General features: G+C 49.6%; 9 non-coding genes and 1 pseudogene across 9 annotated transcripts; 5 read left to right on the top strand and 5 right to left on the bottom strand.

Moving 5' to 3' along the window:
* Window positions 1-3,036: 3,036 nt before the first annotated feature.
* Window positions 3,037-3,849, bottom strand: LOC148664752 (uncharacterized; annotated as a pseudogene).
* Window positions 3,850-8,367: 4,518 nt separating this feature from the next.
* trnal-aag (transfer RNA leucine (anticodon AAG)) lies at window positions 8,368-8,449 on the top strand. Its single transcript has one exon. It is a non-coding gene; the product is annotated as a tRNA-Leu (tRNA).
* A 1,012-nt stretch (window positions 8,450-9,461) lies between these two features.
* Window positions 9,462-9,535, bottom strand: trnat-agu (transfer RNA threonine (anticodon AGU)). Its single transcript has one exon. It is a non-coding gene; the product is annotated as a tRNA-Thr (tRNA).
* Window positions 9,536-11,212: 1,677 nt separating this feature from the next.
* trnal-aag (transfer RNA leucine (anticodon AAG)) lies at window positions 11,213-11,294 on the top strand. The gene has a single exon. It is a non-coding gene; the product is annotated as a tRNA-Leu (tRNA).
* Window positions 11,295-12,306: 1,012 nt separating this feature from the next.
* Window positions 12,307-12,380, bottom strand: trnat-agu (transfer RNA threonine (anticodon AGU)). Its single transcript has one exon. It is a non-coding gene; the product is annotated as a tRNA-Thr (tRNA).
* A 1,677-nt stretch (window positions 12,381-14,057) lies between these two features.
* trnal-aag (transfer RNA leucine (anticodon AAG)) lies at window positions 14,058-14,139 on the top strand. The gene has a single exon. It is a non-coding gene; the product is annotated as a tRNA-Leu (tRNA).
* Window positions 14,140-15,151: 1,012 nt separating this feature from the next.
* trnat-agu (transfer RNA threonine (anticodon AGU)) lies at window positions 15,152-15,225 on the bottom strand. Its single transcript has one exon. It is a non-coding gene; the product is annotated as a tRNA-Thr (tRNA).
* Window positions 15,226-16,902: 1,677 nt separating this feature from the next.
* Window positions 16,903-16,984, top strand: trnal-aag (transfer RNA leucine (anticodon AAG)). Its single transcript has one exon. It is a non-coding gene; the product is annotated as a tRNA-Leu (tRNA).
* A 1,012-nt stretch (window positions 16,985-17,996) lies between these two features.
* Window positions 17,997-18,070, bottom strand: trnat-agu (transfer RNA threonine (anticodon AGU)). The gene has a single exon. It is a non-coding gene; the product is annotated as a tRNA-Thr (tRNA).
* A 1,677-nt stretch (window positions 18,071-19,747) lies between these two features.
* Window positions 19,748-19,829, top strand: trnal-aag (transfer RNA leucine (anticodon AAG)). The gene has a single exon. It is a non-coding gene; the product is annotated as a tRNA-Leu (tRNA).
* Window positions 19,830-20,372: the final 543 nt, after the last annotated feature.

The raw sequence follows: 20,372 nt of genomic DNA on the forward strand, positions 1-20,372 counted from the left end.
CAATTGAGAACAGGTTTAGCTCGGCACTGCGTACTAAGCACAGCAGCAAAGTTTGCCCTAATAAGGTCTGAATGAAGCTTAAGCAGAGCCAACCCATTGCCTTTATAACTTCCATTAATCTCCACCCATCTTCCCTCGCTCACTTTTGATCTTTCTAAGTCAAGCATTTAACTGGAGTTCAGCCCAATGATACTGCTGAGAACCAGAGAAAAAATATATATATATATTGTAACGCCCTCGCCTGGTGGTGAGGAGGAAGCGCCCCTAGGCGCGCATAGTACCGCTGGGCATGCTGGGAGTTGTAGCCGGGGAGAGTCTGAGGGTCAGCACGGTGACCAGCGGCTGACCCTACCTGTGTAAATAATGTCCTAGTAGTTCTAGTGCCCTGTGTAGTCTTATAAGTGTATAGCGTGTTGTTAAGTAATTACCACCCTAAAGATGTGTACGTGTTCTGTCAGTCTCCTCATGTGCATGTATATGCTGTGTTTGGTTTTGTGGTTGTTAAAGAATAAAGCTATTGCTTGGTTTGTTAATCGCGTCTCCACTGGTCCTTTGTTCTGAGAAAAGCCTGTAAACGCTACATTGGTGTCAGAAGCGGGCAGGATGGACAAATCTTGGCAGACATTAGCCGATTCTGTCAAGTGCTGTCTGACTCTAAAAGAGACAGAACCCATCGGCAGCGCACATAGGGAGCCTGAGCAACTCCTGGGTGCGACAGGTGGCCACAGCCCTTACCAGGGCTATCCAGTAGTGGTCCTGCCGGTAGAATTGGGGCGACTGCCTGCTACTCCCGCCCAGTGGATGCCCCAAAGAGAAGATACCCTCCCTGCCAGAGCTGACCAGCGATTCCCACACCCATCAGTGCGAGTGCAACCCGGTCGCTACGACGGGGCAGCGCCTTGGGAAACCTACGAGGCGCAGTTCCAGCCTGCGGCCCGGACGAATGGCTGGTGCCGGGCGGAGATGGCCGGCCACCTGGTGGCGGCGCTGGAAGGAGCGGCCTGCCAGGTGCTCCTGGATGTCCCGGAGGAGGACTGAGGCAAATACGCGGCGCTGGCAGCAGCTCTCCAGCTGCGCTTCGGTGTGGAGGAGGAGCCGGACCTGATGCGGGAGAGGCTGGCCCTGCGGCGCCGCTGACCAGGAGAGCGACTGGGCCCGGTCGCCGCGGATGTCTTGTTCTTCGCCCGCCGAGGATACCCAACTTTTCCCCGGAAGGCGCAGCGGGAGATGGCTCTCCAGGCCTTTCTCAAGGCCCTCTCACACGAGGAGCTGCGGCGCCATGTGCAGCTGGCCGCGCCGGCATTGCTGGAGCAGGCCTTGGCCCTTGCTACACGGGCTGAGGCCGTGTTCGGGTTGGCTGGAAGCACCAGCAGACGCAGGGTGCCCTGCCAGCAGACCGAGGCAGCGACGGAGGAGTTCAGCAAGGGGGAAGAGAAGCCAGCCCGTGCAGCAACCGCCACGGAACAGCCCCGCATGCTGTTTTGCGACCGCTGCGGGAAGAGGGGACACCGAGCCCGGTACTGCTGGGCACCCGAACCTCGCACTCCTCGATCGGCGTCGGGAAACTAGAACAAGGCGGCTCAGCGCGGGAATGGCTGCCCGCTCTTGAACACCTCAACCCCCACTCCGGAGAGCGCTGTTAAGACCGGCGCCCCTCACGCCACCGTGGGGCGAGTTGGCTGTCGCCAGGGCCTGTACCTCCACTGCCAAATCGAGGACCAACCCTGCCTGGCCCTGCTTGACACCGGTTCATCGGTAACCCTACTCCGGCCGGGCGTCCTCCCCAACACCGAGGGCACCACCCCCCCAGGATGGGAGGCCTCCGGCCTCCGGCCTGCGGCTAAGGACCATGAAGGGACAGCTCGCTGCAGTCCGGGGGAAACAGGTGCTTGCCTTCTGTCTAGGTGCAGCGACGGTCCGCCACCCCTGCTACCTCGCACCCATCCAGGAGGACTGCATTCTGGGGCTGGACGTACTGCAGCGAGTGGGGGCCAGTTCGGACTTGAGCTGGCAGGAGTTGGTGTGGCAGGGGTGACTTCACCTGGTGGAGGGCAGGCCCGGCGAAGGCTGAGGGACGCGGGCTTGCTGGAGCCAGGAGAAAAAGAGGCAGTGGTGGCGGCGGCGGCGGCGGCAGTCACTGGGGCGGATTGGGCCTGTGAGTTGGAGAGAGAGCGTGCCAGATCCTGCCCCTGAGTCACCCGGGGGGCCAGACAAGGCGGCAGTGGCGGGGGCCAAGCGTTGCGTGGAAGCTAGGCGCACCGTTGAGGACCTCTACCAGCGAAGATGCGAGGGCCTCGATTGGGACCAGCGGCAGTGGCTCCAGGCGCTACTCACCCAAAACGATGACCTCTTTGCAGCAAAAGTGACTGAGCCCTCCGTGAGCCTGTGGTCTGCGCCAGCTGTACTGGTCCGAAAAAAAGACAGCTCATGGAAGTTCTGCGTTAAGTACTGCAAGCAGAATGAGGTCACCCGGAAAGACTCCCACCCCTTGCCGAGGATAGACGATGCCTTGGACTACATCACTGGGTCGACCTGGTTCAGCTCCCTCTGGCTCCTTCTCCCCAGGGCCTCTGGCAGTTTACTGTCATGCCTTTTGGCCTGTGCAATGCCCCGGCGACTTTCGAGAGGCTGATGGAGAGGGTGCTGGCATCGGTCCCGTGGAACCAGTGTGTGCTGTATCTGGACGATTTGCTGGTTCCAGGCCTTGACGAACCTCCAGTTCCAGAACCGTGCTGGCCTGAGGCTCAACCCCCGCAAGTGCAAGCTCCTGCGGCGGGAGGTGACCTTCCTGGGACATGTTGTTGGACCGCGATGGGTGGCTACAGACCCAGGTAAGGTCGCTGCAGTGAGGGGTTGGCTGACTCCCCGCGACGTTGCAGAGCTGCGCAGCTTTCTGGGGTTGGCTTCGTATTACTGGAAGTTCGTCCGGGACTTTGCCAGCATCGCAAGGGCTGCCGTTTCGACTGGGACTCAGGCTGTGAGATAGCGTTCGGCTGGTTAGCTGAAGCTTACATGCTGGCCTACCCCGACTCGCGGTTACCGTATGTCCTAGATACTGACGCGAGTAACTCGGAGGTGGGTGCGGTGTTGGCGCAGGAGAGGACAGATGGAGAGCTTGTAGTTGCCTACTATAGTCGGGCTTTGACTAGGGCTGAACGGAACTACTGCGTGACCCGTCACGAGCTGCTGGTGGTGATGGCAGCGGTCCGCCACTTCAGGCCGTACCTGTTCGGGACCCGGTTCCAGCTGAGGACCGACCATGCATCCCTCACCTGGCTGCTCCACTTTAAGGAGCCGGAGGGGCAGATGGTGCGATGGATAGAGGTCCTGCAGGAATATGACTTCACTGTTGTGCACCGTGCGGGGTCTCACCATCTCAATGCCGACGCTCTCTCGCGGCACCCCTGCGAGGCCGCGGAACGCCACCACTGCGCCCGGCAGGAGCAGCGTGAGGAGGCTGTCCGCACCGTGGCAGAGGCGAGCACCGCGGCCATGGCCCTGGAGGGGCTGCTGGGGGTGGGCCTGCCAGACCTGGCGCAGCGTCAGGCAGCTGAACCTGACGTGGGGCCGGTGCTCCGCTGGAAGGCAGCAGGAGTGCGGCCTATGCAAGAGGAGCTTGCCCCACACCCAAAGTCCGTCGAGTCCCTCTGCGCCCTGTGGGAGGCCTTGGAGGTAAAGGATGGGGTGCTGCGCCAGGGGTGGCGGGTACCCTCCAGTGGCGAGATACGGTGACAGCTGGTGGTGCCACAGTCGCTCCGCGCGGCTGTGCTCAGAGCGGTGCACGGCCAGCCGGGCGTGGGGCATTTCGGCTGTAAAAAAACAGTAGACGAGTAGCGTCTCCGAGGCCATTTTTATTGGGGTCTTTGCCACCGGGACGTGGAGCGGTGTGCATGGCGCAGAAAGGTCCCCTCTCCAACAACACCAGGTAGGGGCTCCTATGGGGCGGGTGTGGGTGGACGTTTTGGGCCGAGCCCAGAAACCGCTATGTCCTGGTAGCAATGGACTATTTCACGAAGTGGCCGGAGGCCTATGCCCTCCTGGACCAGATTGCCCCCACGGTGGCCGATGCACTACTGGAGGGGATGTTTGCCAGGCTGGGGGTGCCGGAGGAGTTACACAGTGACCAGGGGCATATCTTCAAGTCCCAGGTCCTCGCCAGAGTGTGCCAGTGCCTGGGGATCTCTAAGACTCAGACCACCCCGCTGCATCCCCAGAGCGACGGGTCTGTGGAGCGGTTTAATCGGATTCTCGCCACCCAGCTGGCCTCCCTGGTGTCCTGGCATCAACGGGACTGGGACCGCCACCTCCCCCTCGAGCTCTAGGCTTATCCAGGAATCTACCGGGTGTACCCTGGCCTCACTCATGCTGGGCCGGGAAATGCGAACCCTGGTGGACCTGGTCTTCGGCCCGCCGCCCAGAGACGAGTCGGCACCACCAGCTGGACTGGACTACGAGTAGGACCTGCAGCAGAGGATGCGGCGGGTGCACAGCTTTACCCGGACCCATCTGACTCAGGCGGGAGTCCGGCAGAACTACGACCTGCGCTGCAGGGGGCCTGCCTTCCAGCCCTGGGACTTGGTTTGGGTGTACAGCCCGCTCCGCCGCAAAGGCCTCAGCCCTAAGCTGGCGCCTTTGTGGGAGGGGGCCGCTGAGGTCCTCGGGGTGGTAGGCAAGGTCTGCTACCGGGGGAGAGTGATGGTTCTGCACCGAGACCGCCTGGCCCCCTACCGGGACCGGGAGGAGGAGCCCCGCGGGGAGGCTCCGGAGGAGCAGCCAGGGCCAGAGCCGGCCGACAATGGGGTGACCGCGGGCTTCGTAACAGCCGCTCATGCAGAGTTCCACAGCCTTTAGCAGAGTATGAGTATAGCCTGAGGGGGGTGTTCGATGTCGGCGGGACGCCAGACGCTTCAGGTGGGGACAGTGTAACCCCCCTGGCCCGGTGGTGAGGAGGAAGTGCACCTAGGCACTCATGGTACCATGTAGCCTTATAAGTGTATAGCCTGTTGTTAAGTAATTACCACCCTAACGATGTGAACATGCTCCATCAGTCTCCTCGTGTGTGTATGTCCTGTGTTTGGTTTTGTGTGGTTTAAAAGAATGAAGCTGTCGCTTGGTTAACTATCACGTCGCCACTTGACCTTTTCCTGAGGGAACCTGAAAACAGTACAATATTATAGCATGAACCCTTGACGATTTTCTTGATACGTTTTATGTGCTCGTTTGTATTATATGTATTTTTGTTGTTCAAATTAAAAGTAAAAGACACAACTTTCCGGATGCGGCTGCTGTAAAAATAAAATGACATCAAGGGTGCTGTACGCAGAGGTCTGAAACCTGCTCCACAGAAGATCTTTATCCAGAGGTGTTAAAGAAGTCGAGATCTCGCCATGAGAGGGGAAGCATCTCAGAAAAAGCAGGTGCAGTCGGTTCCACTGTCATAACGCCACTAAGTCGGGCAACAACAGCAAAACCCACCCGGCTTCCTCCGGGCAAGTAATGAGACAAAGAAACAGCACACAGCAGCTAGTGTGGCTGAGCGGTCTAAGGCACTGGAATAAAGCTCCAGTCTCTTCTGGGGGCGTGGGTTCGGATCCCACCGCTGCCAGGTGCTTCTGTCGAGACCCCCTTTCAACTGGCTTCAGACGAAAGGGAGGGAACTGCTTTTTGGCAGTCTCTCGAGAAACTAAGCAAAGTGTTTAAAGATACTTTCTCAGCTTGACGTCAAGGCACAAAACAAAAACCTTCTTGCGTCCTCTCAACCCAAAAGGGCTTTGCCACTTTTTGCGTTATGCAGGGAACGACGTCTGCCCAGATCACTTTTGTGTCAATGCAAATCGTAGTGTGCCCTCCGTTTTAATGTTGGCTGTGCTGGCGTGCTGCTTCTGTCTGTGAAACTTGAATGTTCTGCTTCTTCACACCAAATCGTCGGCGGGGGTTGAGCTTGTTAAATCTTTGCGCATAGCGCTCCTTTGGAAGTACTTTGTCCACGTTCAAAAGCGATCGTGGGATTTACTTCATGCGTGCAAAAAGCATGCCTCGCACGACAGATTTAAATGGGGAACGGAGCCTGCTTCTTGCTGTTTTTCCTGTGGTTGCAGTTACAAAGTTGATCGTGCTTTCACATTCTGTTAACAGTATTCACTGGCTGAGCTTTATCAGTTGGTTCGTAAAGGAATCTCTGCTTCGGTTCCAGAAAAGCCATCTGTGGTGTGTTTTTTTCCATGCCCATGGCAGTCTTTAAAAACCGGTATTAGTGGCGGCGAAGTTAATTTTTTATCCTCTTTAAAAGAATAAGGACGGGCTGGGGCGAGCTCCATTTACCACTCTTTCAGCTAACCGCCGAACTCCCGAACTGATTACACTGCAGAGCCACAGGCGCCTCGCTTTTCTCCATTCTCTGGGTCAGGGTGAAAAAAAACTTGCTGGTATTAGCTGGCCTGCTGGGAGCACCTCTTCTTCACTGATAAGCAAGATTTGTGTTTCATCTTTCTCAAGCTGTATAGATTTCTTTCAAAACAAGTTGTTCCAGAAAGGAAACGAACACTTGCATTCACCTGAATTAAAAGGCATGGGATTTCCCCATAAGGATAAATTCTGTACAGTAAGACAGGAAGAAAGGCACCGCTGGGAATCGGACCCAGGATCTCCTGTTTACTAGACAGGCGCTTTAGCCAACTAAGCCACGCTGCCGGCAAAGTGCTGTCCTTTGACAGGCACTTGGACACGTCTCAACTGCTCTGAGACATCTGCGTTCGGTGTGCACCGAGCCTGCTCGCCTTGCAAGTTGCCTCATTTACATGCGATAGCTCCACCACTAAGAGAAAGGATGAGAAATGGCTTTTATCTGGCACTTTTCATGTCAGAGGATCTCAATCTGCTTTCTGTGTACAAGAGGATGTCCAACTCATGTAGCTAAAGACGTAGACGACAGTGCTCCACTGAAATCTTGATCTCACAACCCTCGGCATGACTCCTCTGTGTTCTGCTTTAGACACAGGGGGGAAAAGACTTCTTTCATCACACGTTTTGCACTGTTTACGGTGTTTGCAGTGCTCTTTCTTAAATGAAAACCAGGAATCGGCACCATATGAGGTGAGACTAGATAATATTGGATCAAGAAGCCTCGCCATTCCATGCGTGACGTGAGCAAAGTGTAATTCCTGTCTTTATAGTGTGCTTGTTAGAGACTTAGCTGGGACCCAGAGCGCTTTAAATCCGGGAGTCAGCAGCCCAAGACAATAGAGCTTCCTTCGTCTATGTTTTTTGCGTGAAGGGGGAAACCATGCGTGTGCTGCAAACGATCTTAGTATCGAAGTGCCGTCCCACATAACCGATCCGAACAATCTGCTTTACAGAGGAGCACTGCCGGAGCTTATCGTTGGCAAACTGAAGACCAGGCTGACCTCTTCTGTGACTCTTGAACACTGAGTCTCAAGGTTGTGAATTCAAGCTCCACACTGGCGGGAAATTCCATAGGTAAAATCACATTTTCTTGCATGCTAATCAAAAGAAATATTAAGAAACTTTTCCCAGTACCAGTTTTTTAAAAAAGTAAAGGCACACGGCACATGTGTGCCACATCACGTCCGAGTTTAGTGACAACTACCTCAGAGATTGTAAGCTGGGTAGTTTCAGATCAGATCACTTTTTGTATCAAAGGTTCAAGCAAACCCGAATACTTTTGCAAGAGACATTTCAGAATCCCAGTCAAATCCAGTACGATTGCTGGATCCTTTGAATTCGACTGAACTATAGCACAGATCTGCAGTCCACCATTAGAATACTGTGGGTGTGCTGTATAAGCCATACCGCCCAAAATAGTTCTAAAACAGGAGAAGCATCCTCGTTTAGGAATGTGGTATAAAGTGAAATGGTCTGGGAAGAGTCCTACGTTTGAACAGTTCAAAATAGACGTCAAGGGGTATTTACGGACTCTTTCGAAATGTAAGAACAAGCTGTGCGGACCTTATCTTTATTTACCTTGTGTAATCGTTTTTCATAAAGTGTAATTGTATTATAGCATGTGCCCCTGACGATTTTCTTGATACGTTATATGTGCTCTTGTTTGTATTGTATGTAGTTTTGTTGTTCAAATAAAACGTAAAAGACACAACTTTCCGGATGCGGCTGCTGTAAAAATAAAATGACATCAAGGGTGCTGTACGCAGAGGTCTGAAACCTGCTCCACAGAAGATCTTTATCCAGAGGTGTTAAAGAAGTCGAGATCTCGCCATGAGAGGGGAAGCATCTCAGAAAAAGCAGGTGCAGTCGGTTCCACGGTCATAACGCCACTAAGTCGGGCGACAAGAGCAAAACCCACCCGGCTTCCTCTGGGCAAGTAATGAGACAAAGAGACAACGCACAGCGGGTAGCGTGGCCGAGCAGTCTAAGGCGCTGGATTAAGGCTCCAGTCTCTTCGGGGGCGTGGGTTCGAATCCCACTGCTGCCAGGTGCTTCTGTTGAGACCCCCTTTCAGCTGGCTTCAGACGAAAGGGAGGGAACTGCTTTTTGGCAGTCTATCGAGAAACTAAGCAAAGTGTTTAAAGATACTTTCTCAGCTTGACATCAAGGCACAAAACAAAAACCTTCTTGCGTCCTCTCAACCCAAAAGCGCTTTGCCACTTTTTGCATTATGCAGGGAACGACGTCTGCCCAGATCACTTTTGAGTCAATGCAAATCGTAGTGTGCCCTCCGTTTTAATGTTGGCTGTGCTGGCGTGCTGCTTCTGTCTGTGAAACTTGAATGTTCTGCTTCTTCACACCAAATCATCGGCGGGGGTTGAGCTTGTTAAATCTTTGCGCATAGCGCTCCTTTGGAAGTACTTTGTCCAAGTTCAAAAGCGATCGTGGGATTTACTTCATGCGTGCCAAAAAGCATGCCTCGCACGACAGATTTAAATGGGGAATGGAGCCTGCTTCTTGCTGTTTTTCCTGTGGTTGCAGTTACAAAGTTGATCGTGCTTTCACATTCTGTTAACAGTATTCACTGGCTGAGCTTTATCAGTTGGTTCGTAAAGGAATCTCTGCTTCGGTTCCAGAAAAGTCATCTGTGGTGTGTTTTTTTCCATGCCCATGGCAGTCTTTTAAAGCTGGTAGTAGTGGCGGCGAAGTTAATTTTTTATCCTCTTTAAAAGAATAAGGACGGGCTGGGGCGAGCTCCATTTACCACTCTTTCAGCTAACCGCCGAACTCCCGAACTGATTACACTGCAGAGCCACAGGCGCCTCGCTTTTCTCCATTCTCTGGGTCAGGGTGAAAAAAAACTTGCTGGTATTAGCTGGCCTGCTGGGAGCACCTCTTCTTCACTGATAAGCAAGATTTGTGTTTCATCTTTCTCAAGCTGTATAGATTTCTTTCAAAACAAGTTGTTCCAGAAAGGAAACGAACACTTGCATTCACCTGAATTAAAAGGCATGGGATTTGCCCGTAAGGATAAATTCTGTACAGTAAGACAGGAAGAAAGGCACCGCTGGGAATCGGACCCAGGATCTCCTGTTTACTAGACAGGCGCTTTAGCCAACTAAGCCACGGCGCCGGCAAAGTGCTGTCCTTTGACAGCCACATGGACACGTCTCAACTGCTCTGAGACATCTGCATTCGGTGTGCACCGAGCCTGCTCGCCTTGCAAGTTTCCTCATTTACATGCGATAGCTCCACCACTAAGAGAAAGGATGAGAAATGGCTTTTATCTGGCACTTTTCATGTCAGAGGATCTCAATCTGCTTTCCGTGTACAAGAGGATGTCCAACTCATGTAGCTAAAGACGTAGACGACAGTGCTCCACTGAAATCTTGATCTCACAACCCTCGGCATGACTCCTCTGTGTTCTGCTTTAGACAAAGGGGGGAAAAGACTTCTTTCATCACACGTTTTGCACTGTTTACGGTGTTTGCAGTACTCTTTCTTAAATGAAAACCAGGAATCGGCACCATATGAGGTGAGACTAGATAATATTGGATCAAGTAGCCTCGCCATTCCATGCGTGACGTGCGCAAAGTGTAATTCCTGTCTTTATAGTGTGCTTGTTAGAGACTTAGCTGGCACCCAGAGCGCTTTAAATCCGGGAGTCAGCAGCCCAAGACAATAGAGCTTCCTTCGTCTATGTTTTTTGCGTGAAGGGGGAAACCATGCGTGTGCTGCAAACGATCTTAGTATCAAAGTGCCGTCCCACATAACCGATCCGAACAATCTGCTTTACAGAGGAGCACTGCCGGAGCTTATCGTTGGCAAACTGAAGACCAGGCTGACCTCTTCTGTGACTCTTGAACACTGAGTCTCAAGGTTGTGAATTCAAGCTCCACGCTGGCGGGAAATTCCATAGGTAATGATCACATTTTCTTGCATGCTAATCAAAAGAAATATTAAGAAACTTTTCCCGATACCAGTTTTTTACAAAAGTAAAGGCACACGGCACATGTGTGCCACATCACGTCCGAGTTTAGTGACAACTACCTCAGAGATTGTAAGCTGGGTAGTTTCAGATCAGATCACTTTTTGTATCAAAGGTTCAAGCAAACCCGAATACTTTTGCAAGAGACATTTCAGAATCCCAGTCAAATCCAGTACGATTGCTGGATCCTTTGAATTCGACTGAACTATAGCACAGATCTGCAGTCCACCATTAGAATACTGTGGGTGTGCTGTATAAGCCATACCGCCCAAAATAGTTCTAAAACAGGAGAAGCATCCTCGTTTAGGAATGTGGTATAAAGTGAAATGGTCTGGGAAGAGTCCTACGTTTGAACAGTTCAAAATAGACGTCAAGGGGTATTTACGGACTCTTTCGAAATGTAAGAACAAGCTGTGCGGACCTTATCTTTATTTACCTTGTGTAATCGTTTTTCATAAAGTGTAATTGTATTATAGGATGTGCCCCTGACGATTTTCTTGATACGTTATATGTGCTCTTGTTTGTATTGTATGTAGTTTTGTTGTTCAAATAAAACGTAAAAGACACAACTTTCCGGATGCGGCTGCTGTAAAAATAAAATGACATCAAGGGTGCTGTACGCAGAGGTCTGAAACCTGCTCCACAGAAGATCTTTATCCAGAGGAGTTAAAGAAGTCGAGATCTCGCCATGAGAGGGGAAGCATCTCAGAAAAAGCAGGTGCAGTCGGTTCCACGGTCATAACGCCACTAAGTCGGGCGACAAGAGCAAAACCCACCCGGCTTCCTCCGGGCAAGTAATGAGACAAAGAGACAACCACAGCGGGTAGCGTGGCCGAGCGGTCTAAGGCGCTGGATTAAGGCTCCAGTCTCTTTGGGGGCGTGGGTTCGAATCCCACTGCTGCCAGGTGCTTCTGTCGAGACCCCCTTTCAGCTGGCTTCAGATGAAAGGGAGGGAACTGCTTTTTGGCAGTCTCTCGAGAAACTAAGCAAAGTGTTTAAAGATACTTTCTCAGCTTGACATCAAGGCACAAAACAAAAACCTTCTTGCGTCCTCTCAACCCAAAAGCGCTTTGCCACTTTTTGCGTTATGCAGGGAACGACGTCTGCCCAGATCACTTTTGAGTCAATGCAAATCGTAGTGTGCCCTCCGTTTTAATGTTGGCTGTGCTGGCGTGCTGCTTCTGTCTGTGAAACTTGAATGTTCTGCTTCTTCACACCAAATCATCGGCGGGGGTTGAGCTTGTTAAATCTTTGCGCATAGCGCTCCTTTGGAAGTACTTTGTCCAAGTTCAAAAGCGATCGTGGGATTTACTTCATGCGTGCCAAAAAGCATGCCTCGCACGACAGATTTAAATGGGGAATGGAGCCTGCTTCTTGCTGTTTTTCCTGTGGTTGCAGTTACAAAGTTGATCGTGCTTTCACATTCTGTTAACAGTATTCACTGGCTGAGCTTTATCAGTTGGTTCGTAAAGGAATCTCTGCTTCGGTTCCAGAAAAGCCATCTGTGGTGTGTTTTTTTCCGTGCCCATGGCAGTCTTTTAAAGCTGGTAGTAGTGGCGGCGAAGTTAATTTTTTATCCTCTTTAAAAGAATAAGGACGGGCTGGGGCGAGCTCCATTTACCACTCTTTCAGCTAACCGCCGAACTCCCGAACTGATTACACTGCAGAGCCACAGGCGCCTCGCTTTTCTCCATTCTCTGGGTCAGGGTGAAAAAAAACTTGCTGGTATTAGCTGGCCTGCTGGGAGCACCTCTTCTTCACTGATAAGCAAGATTTGTGTTTCATCTTTCTCAAGCTGTATAGATTTCTTTCAAAACAAGTTGTTCCAGAAAGGAAACGAACACTTGCATTCACCTGAATTAAAAGGCATGGGATTTGCCCGTAAGGATAAATTCTGTACAGTAAGACAGGAAGAAAGGCACCGCTGGGAATCGGACCCAGGATCTCCTGTTTACTAGACAGGCGCTTTAGCCAACTAAGCCACGGCGCCGGCAAAGTGCTGTCCTTTGACAGCCACATGGACACGTCTCAACTGCTCTGAGACATCTGCATTCGGTGTGCACCGAGCCTGCTCGCCTTGCAAGTTTCCTCATTTACATGCGATAGCTCCACCACTAAGAGAAAGGATGAGAAATGGCTTTTATCTGGCACTTTTCATGTCAGAGGATCTCAATCTGCTTTCCGTGTACAAGAGGATGTCCAACTCATGTAGCTAAAGACGTAGACGACAGTGCTCCACTGAAATCTTGATCTCACAACCCTCGGCATGACTCCGCTGTGTTCTGCTTTAGACAAAGGGGGGAAAAGACTTCTTTCATCACACGTTTTGCACTGTTTATGGTGTTTGCAGTGCTCTTTCTTAAATGAAAACCAGGAATCGGCACCATATGAGGTGAGACTAGATAATATTGGATCAAGTAGCCTCGCCATTCCATGCGTGACGTGCACAAAGTGTAATTCCTGTCTTTATAGTGTGCTTGTTAGAGACTAAGCTGGCACCCAGAGCGCTTTAAATCCGGGAGTCAGCAGCCCAAGACAATAGAGCTTCCTTCGTCTATGTTTTTTGCGTGAAGGGGGAAACCATGCGTGTGCTGCAAATGATCTTAGTATCGAAGTGCCGTCCCACATAACCGATCCGAACAATCTGCTTTACAGAGGAGCACTGCCGGAGCTTATCGTTGGCAAACTGAAGACCAGGCTGACCTCTTCTGTGACTCTTGAACACTGAGTCTCAAGGTTGTGAATTCAAGCTCCACACTGGCGGGAAATTCCATAGGTAAAATCACATTTTCTTGCATGCTAATCAAAAGAAATATTAAGAAACTTTTCCCAGTACCAGTTTTTTAAAAAAGTAAAGGCACACGGCACATGTGTGCCACATCACGTCCGAGTTTAGTGACAACTACCTCAGAGATTGTAAGCTGGCTAGTTTCAGATCAGATCACTTTTTGTATCAAAGGTTCAAGCAAACCCGAATACTTTTGCAAGAGACATTTCAGAATCCCAGTCAAATCCAGTACGATTGCTGGATCCTTTGAATTCGACTGAACTATAGCACAGATCTGCAGTCCACCATTAGAATACTGTGGGTGTGCTGTATAAGCCATACCGCCCAAAATAGTTCTAAAACAGGAGAAGCATCCTCGTTTAGGAATGTGGTATAAAGTGAAATGGTCTGGGAAGAGTCCTACGTTTGAACAGTTCAAAATAGACGTCAAGGGGTATTTACGGACTCTTTCGAAATGTAAGAACAAGCTGTGCGGACCTTATCTTTATTTACCTTGTGTAATCGTTTTTCATAAAGTGTAATTGTATTATAGCATGTGCCCCTGACGATTTTCTTGATACGTTATATGTGCTCTTGTTTGTATTGTATGTAGTTTTGTTGTTCAAATAAAACGTAAAAGACACAACTTTCCGGATGCGGCTGCTGTAAAAATAAAATGACATCAAGGGTGCTGTACGCAGAGGTCTGAAACCTGCTCCACAGAAGATCTTTATCCAGAGGTGTTAAAGAAGTCGAGATCTCGCCATGAGAGGGGAAGCATCTCAGAAAAAGCAGGTGCAGTCGGTTCCACGGTCATAACGCCACTAAGTCGGGCGACAAGAGCAAAACCCACCCGGCTTCCTCCGGGCAAGTAATGAGACAAAGAGACAACGCACAGCGGGTAGCGTGGCCGAGCAGTCTAAGGCGCTGGATTAAGGCTCCAGTCTCTTCGGGGGCGTGGGTTCGAATCCCACTGCTGCCAGGTGCTTCTGTTGAGACCCCCTTTCAGCTGGCTTCAGACGAAAGGGAGGGAACTGCTTTTTGGCAGTCTATCGAGAAACTAAGCAAAGTGTTTAAAGATACTTTCTCAGCTTGACATCAAGGCACAAAACAAAAACCTTCTTGCGTCCTCTCAACCCAAAAGCGCTTTGCCACTTTTTGCATTATGCAGGGAACGACGTCTGCCCAGATCACTTTTGAGTCAATGCAAATCGTAGTGTGCCCTCCGTTTTAATGTTGGCTGTGCTGGCGTGCTGCTTCTGTCTGTGAAACTTGAATGTTCTGCTTCTTCACACCAAATCATCGGCGGGGGTTGAGCTTGTTAAATCTTTGCGCATAGCGCTCCTTTGGAAGTACTTTGTCCAAGTTCAAAAGCGATCGTGGGATTTACTTCATGCGTGCCAAAAAGCATGCCTCGCACGACAGATTTAAATGGGGAATGGAGCCTGCTTCTTGCTGTTTTTCCTGTGGTTGCAGTTACAAAGTTGATCGTGCTTTCACATTCTGTTAACAGTATTCACTGGCTGAGCTTTATCAGTTGGTTCGTAAAGGAATCTCTGCTTCGGTTCCAGAAAAGTCATCTGTGGTGTGTTTTTTTCCATGCCCATGGCAGTCTTTTAAAGCTGGTAGTAGTGGCGGCGAAGTTAATTTTTTATCCTCTTTAAAAGAATAAGGACGGGCTGGGGCGAGCTCCATTTACCACTCTTTCAGCTAACCGCCGAACTCCCGAACTGATTACACTGCAGAGCCACAGGCGCCTCGCTTTTCTCCATTCTCTGGGTCAGGGTGAAAAAAAACTTGCTGGTATTAGCTGGCCTGCTGGGAGCACCTCTTCTTCACTGATAAGCAAGATTTGTGTTTCATCTTTCTCAAGCTGTATAGATTTCTTTCAAAACAAGTTGTTCCAGAAAGGAAACGAACACTTGCATTCACCTGAATTAAAAGGCATGGGATTTGCCCGTAAGGATAAATTCTGTACAGTAAGACAGGAAGAAAGGCACCGCTGGGAATCGGACCCAGGATCTCCTGTTTACTAGACAGGCGCTTTAGCCAACTAAGCCACGGCGCCGGCAAAGTGCTGTCCTTTGACAGCCACATGGACACGTCTCAACTGCTCTGAGACATCTGCATTCGGTGTGCACCGAGCCTGCTCGCCTTGCAAGTTTCCTCATTTACATGCGATAGCTCCACCACTAAGAGAAAGGATGAGAAATGGCTTTTATCTGGCACTTTTCATGTCAGAGGATCTCAATCTGCTTTCCGTGTACAAGAGGATGTCCAACTCATGTAGCTAAAGACGTAGACGACAGTGCTCCACTGAAATCTTGATCTCACAACCCTCGGCATGACTCCTCTGTGTTCTGCTTTAGACAAAGGGGGGAAAAGACTTCTTTCATCACACGTTTTGCACTGTTTACGGTGTTTGCAGTACTCTTTCTTAAATGAAAACCAGGAATCGGCACCATATGAGGTGAGACTAGATAATATTGGATCAAGTAGCCTCGCCATTCCATGCGTGACGTGCGCAAAGTGTAATTCCTGTCTTTATAGTGTGCTTGTTAGAGACTTAGCTGGCACCCAGAGCGCTTTAAATCCGGGAGTCAGCAGCCCAAGACAATAGAGCTTCCTTCGTCTATGTTTTTTGCGTGAAGGGGGAAACCATGCGTGTGCTGCAAACGATCTTAGTATCAAAGTGCCGTCCCACATAACCGATCCGAACAATCTGCTTTACAGAGGAGCACTGCCGGAGCTTATCGTTGGCAAACTGAAGACCAGGCTGACCTCTTCTGTGACTCTTGAACACTGAGTCTCAAGGTTGTGAATTCAAGCTCCACGCTGGCGGGAAATTCCATAGGTAATGATCACATTTTCTTGCATGCTAATCAAAAGAAATATTAAGAAACTTTTCCCGATACCAGTTTTTTACAAAAGTAAAGGCACACGGCACGTGTGTGCCACATCACGTCCGAGTTTAGTGACAACTACCTCAGAGATTGTAAGCTGGGTAGTTTCAGATCGGATCACTTTTTGTATAAAAGGTTCAAGCAAACCCGAATACTTTTGCAAGAGACATTTCAGAATCCCAGTCAAATCCAGTACGATTGCTGGATCCTTTGAATTCGACTGAACTATAGCACAGATCTGCAGTCCACCATTAGAATACTGTGGGTGTGCTGTATAAGCCATACCGCCCAAAATAGTTCTAAAACAGGAGAAGCATCCTCGTTTAGGAATGTGGTATAAAGTGAAATGGTCTGGGAAGAGTCCTACGTTTGAACAGTTCAAAATAGACGTCAAGGGGTATTTACGGACTCTTTCGAAATGTAAGAACAAGCTGTGCGGACCTTATCTTTATTTACCTTGTGTAATCGTTTTTCATAAAGTGTAATTGTATTATAGCATGTGCCCCTGACGATTTTCTTGATACGTTATATGTGCTCTTGTTTGTATTGTATGTAGTTTTGTTGTTCAAATAAAACGTAAAAGACACAACTTTCCGGATGCGGCTGCTGTAAAAATAAAATGACATCAAGGGTGCTGTACGCAGAGGTCTGAAACCTGCTCCACAGAAGATCTTTATCCAGAGGAGTTAAAGAAGTCGAGATCTCGCCATGAGAGGGGAAGCATCTCAGAAAAAGCAGGTGCAGTCGGTTCCACGGTCATAACGCCACTAAGTCGGGCGACAAGAGCAAAACCCACCCGGCTTCCTCCGGGCAAGTAATGAGACAAAGAGACAACCACAGCGGGTAGCGTGGCCGAGCGGTCTAAGGCGCTGGATTAAGGCTCCAGTCTCTTTGGGGGCGTGGGTTCGAATCCCACTGCTGCCAGGTGCTTCTGTCGAGACCCCCTTTCAGCTGGCTTCAGATGAAAGGGAGGGAACTGCTTTTTGGCAGTCTCTCGAGAAACTAAGCAAAGTGTTTAAAGATACTTTCTCAGCTTGACATCAAGGCACAAAACAAAAACCTTCTTGCGTCCTCTCAACCCAAAAGCGCTTTGCCACTTTTTGCGTTATGCAGGGAACGACGTCTGCCCAGATCACTTTTGAGTCAATGCAAATCGTAGTGTGCCCTCCGTTTTAATGTTGGCTGTGCTGGCGTGCTGCTTCTGTCTGTGAAACTTGAATGTTCTGCTTCTTCACACCAAATCATCGGCGGGGGTTGAGCTTGTTAAATCTTTGCGCATAGCGCTCCTTTGGAAGTACTTTGTCCAAGTTCAAAAGCGATCGTGGGATTTACTTCATGCGTGCCAAAAAGCATGCCTCGCACGACAGATTTAAATGGGGAATGGAGCCTGCTTCTTGCTGTTTTTCCTGTGGTTGCAGTTACAAAGTTGATCGTGCTTTCACATTCTGTTAACAGTATTCACTGGCTGAGCTTTATCAGTTGGTTCGTAAAGGAATCTCTGCTTCGGTTCCAGAAAAGCCATCTGTGGTGTGTTTTTTTCCGTGCCCATGGCAGTCTTTTAAAGCTGGTAGTAGTGGCGGCGAAGTTAATTTTTTATCCTCTTTAAAAGAATAAGGACGGGCTGGGGCGAGCTCCATTTACCACTCTTTCAGCTAACCGCCGAACTCCCGAACTGATTACACTGCAGAGCCACAGGCGCCTCGCTTTTCTCCATTCTCTGGGTCAGGGTGAAAAAAAACTTGCTGGTATTAGCTGGCCTGCTGGGAGCACCTCTTCTTCACTGATAAGCAAGATTTGTGTTTCATCTTTCTCAAGCTGTATAGATTTCTTTCAAAACAAGTTGTTCCAGAAAGGAAACGAACACTTGCATTCACCTGAATTAAAAGGCATGGGATTTGCCCGTAAGGATAAATTCTGTACAGTAAGACAGGAAGAAAGGCACCGCTGGGAATCGGACCCAGGATCTCCTGTTTACTAGACAGGCGCTTTAGCCAACTAAGCCACGGCGCCGGCAAAGTGCTGTCCTTTGACAGCCACATGGACACGTCTCAACTGCTCTGAGACATCTGCATTCGGTGTGCACCGAGCCTGCTCGCCTTGCAAGTTTCCTCATTTACATGCGATAGCTCCACCACTAAGAGAAAGGATGAGAAATGGCTTTTATCTGGCACTTTTCATGTCAGAGGATCTCAATCTGCTTTCCGTGTACAAGAGGATGTCCAACTCATGTAGCTAAAGACGTAGACGACAGTGCTCCACTGAAATCTTGATCTCACAACCCTCGGCATGACTCCGCTGTGTTCTGCTTTAGACAAAGGGGGGAAAAGACTTCTTTCATCACACGTTTTGCACTGTTTACGGTGTTTGCAGTGCTCTTTCTTAAATGAAAACCAGGAATCGGCACCATATGAGGTGAGACTAGATAATATTGGATCAAGTAGCCTCGCCATTCCATGCGTGACGTGCGCAAAGTGTAATTCCTGTCTTTATAGTGTGCTTGTTAGAGACTAAGCTGGCAGCCAGAGCGCTTTAAATCCGGGAGTCAGCAGCCCAAGACAATAGAGCTTCCTTCGTCTATGTTTTTTGCGTGAAGGGGGAAACCATGCGTGTGCTGCAAATGATCTTAGTATCGAAGTGCCGTCCCACATAACCGATCCGAACAATCTGCTTTACAGAGGAGCACTGCCGGAGCTTATCGTTGGCAAACTGAAGACCAGGCTGACCTCTTCTGTGACTCTTGAACACTGAGTCTCAAGGTTGTGAATTCAAGCTCCACACTGGCGGGAAATTCCATAGGTAAAATCACATTTTCTTGCATGCTAATCAAAAGAAATATTAAGAAACTTTTCCCAGTACCAGTTTTTTAAAAAAGTAAAGGCACACGGCACATGTGTGCCACATCACGTCCGAGTTTAGTGACAACTACCTCAGAGATTGTAAGCTGGGTAGTTTCAGATCAGATCACTTTTTGTATCAAAGGTTCAAGCAAACCCGAATACTTTTGCAAGAGACATTTCAGAATCCCAGTCAAATCCAGTACGATTGCTGGATCCTTTGAATTCGACTGAACTATAGCACAGATCTGCAGTCCACCATTAGAATACTGTGGGTGTGCTGTATAAGCCATACCGCCCAAAATAGTTCTAAAACAGGAGAAGCATCCTCGTTTAGGAATGTGGTATAAAGTGAAATGGTCTGGGAAGAGTCCTACGTTTGAACAGTTCAAAATAGACGTCAAGGGGTATTTACGGACTCTTTCGAAATGTAAGAACAAGCTGTGCGGACCTTATCTTTATTTACCTTGTGTAATCGTTTTTCATAAAGTGTAATTGTATTATAGCATGTGCCCCTGACGATTTTCTTGATACGTTATATGTGCTCTTGTTTGTATTGTATGTAGTTTTGTTGTTCAAATAAAACGTAAAAGACACAACTTTCCGGATGCGGCTGCTGTAAAAATAAAATGACATCAAGGGTGCTGTACGCAGAGGTCTGAAACCTGCTCCACAGAAGATCTTTATCCAGAGGTGTTAAAGAAGTCGAGATCTCGCCATGAGAGGGGAAGCATCTCAGAAAAAGCAGGTGCAGTCGGTTCCACGGTCATAACGCCACTAAGTCGGGCGACAAGAGCAAAACCCACCCGGCTTCCTCCGGGCAAGTAATGAGACAAAGAGACAACGCACAGCGGGTAGCGTGGCCGAGCAGTCTAAGGCGCTGGATTAAGGCTCCAGTCTCTTCGGGGGCGTGGGTTCGAATCCCACTGCTGCCAGGTGCTTCTGTTGAGACCCCCTTTCAGCTGGCTTCAGACGAAAGGGAGGGAACTGCTTTTTGGCAGTCTATCGAGAAACTAAGCAAAGTGTTTAAAGATACTTTCTCAGCTTGACATCAAGGCACAAAACAAAAACCTTCTTGCGTCCTCTCAACCCAAAAGCGCTTTGCCACTTTTTGCATTATGCAGGGAACGACGTCTGCCCAGATCACTTTTGAGTCAATGCAAATCGTAGTGTGCCCTCCGTTTTAATGTTGGCTGTGCTGGCGTGCTGCTTCTGTCTGTGAAACTTGAATGTTCTGCTTCTTCACACCAAATCATCGGCGGGGGTTGAGCTTGTTAAATCTTTGCGCATAGCGCTCCTTTGGAAGTACTTTGTCCAAGTTCAAAAGCGATCGTGGGATTTACTTCATGCGTGCCAAAAAGCATGCCTCGCACGACAGATTTAAATGGGGAATGGAGCCTGCTTCTTGCTGTTTTTCCTGTGGTTGCAGTTACAAAGTTGATCGTGCTTTCACATTCTGTTAACAGTATTCACTGGCT

Source organism: Lepisosteus platostomus, chromosome 5 (assembly GCF_059453375.1).
Source record: "Lepisosteus platostomus isolate fLepPlt1 chromosome 5, fLepPlt1.hap1, whole genome shotgun sequence".
NCBI classification, from domain to species: Eukaryota; Metazoa; Chordata; class Actinopteri; order Semionotiformes; family Lepisosteidae; genus Lepisosteus; species Lepisosteus platostomus.